The sequence below is a fragment of the Aplysia californica genome, unplaced genomic scaffold (assembly GCF_000002075.1).
Source record: "Aplysia californica isolate F4 #8 unplaced genomic scaffold, AplCal3.0 scaffold00127, whole genome shotgun sequence".
In the NCBI taxonomy this organism is placed as follows: Eukaryota; Metazoa; Mollusca; class Gastropoda; order Aplysiida; family Aplysiidae; genus Aplysia; species Aplysia californica.
In genome coordinates, this window is record NW_004797397.1 from 113,971 (window position 1) to 114,402 (window position 432).

The window sequence follows — 432 nt, forward strand, 5'->3', positions numbered from 1 at the left end:
ACTGCCCACGACATTCCATGGTACGTTCTAAGTAACACATAACACACCGCCCACGACATTCCATGGTACGTTCAAAGTAACACATAACACACCGCCCACGACATTCCATGGTATGTTCTAACACACCGCCCACGACATTCCATGGTATGTTCTAACACACCGCCCACGACATTCCATGGTATGTTCTAACACATAACACACCTCCCACGACATTCCATGGTATGTTCTAACACATAACACACAACGCCCACGACATTCCATGGTATGTTCTAATACACCGCCCACGACATTCCATGGTATGTTCTAACACATAACACACCGCCCACGACATTCCATGGTACGTTCTAACACATAACACACCGCCCACGACATTCCATGGTACGTTCTCGGCCAATCACTCCATGACCAGAAACCGGGGTTTCCGCCCCCTCC

General features: G+C 49.1%; 1 protein-coding gene across 1 annotated transcript in view; it reads left to right on the forward strand.

The window, feature by feature from the left end:
• LOC101854633 (serpin B6) overlaps positions 1–432 on the forward strand; it is a gene marked incomplete in the record, with an annotated part of 15,577 nt that overhangs the window by 9,098 nt on the left and 6,047 nt on the right.